A 250-nucleotide genomic window follows, 5' to 3' on the forward strand; every position below is an offset into this window, starting at 1 on the left:
GCCAACGAACCGGCCGCAAGACTATTGTGGAACTGGAGAGTGCTCAGCGAGATCGAGACTCTCTCAGACCATGTCTATATTACCATGTCGTTCCACTCGCAAATAAGAGACCGAGAGAAAGCCAGAAGAATTAGCGAGAGAGTATTCCCCAGATGGAATACAAATAAAATCGACCTAGACCTGTGCAGCGCTGCGATTATTGCCGACTCGTGGCACTTGCCGGAGATCAATACAGCAAACCTGGACAGAG

The sequence above is a fragment of the Ceratina calcarata genome, unplaced genomic scaffold, assembly GCF_001652005.2.
Source record: "Ceratina calcarata isolate Rehan_Ccalc_2016 unplaced genomic scaffold, ASM165200v1 scaffold60.2, whole genome shotgun sequence".
NCBI classification, from domain to species: domain Eukaryota; kingdom Metazoa; phylum Arthropoda; class Insecta; order Hymenoptera; family Apidae; genus Ceratina; species Ceratina calcarata.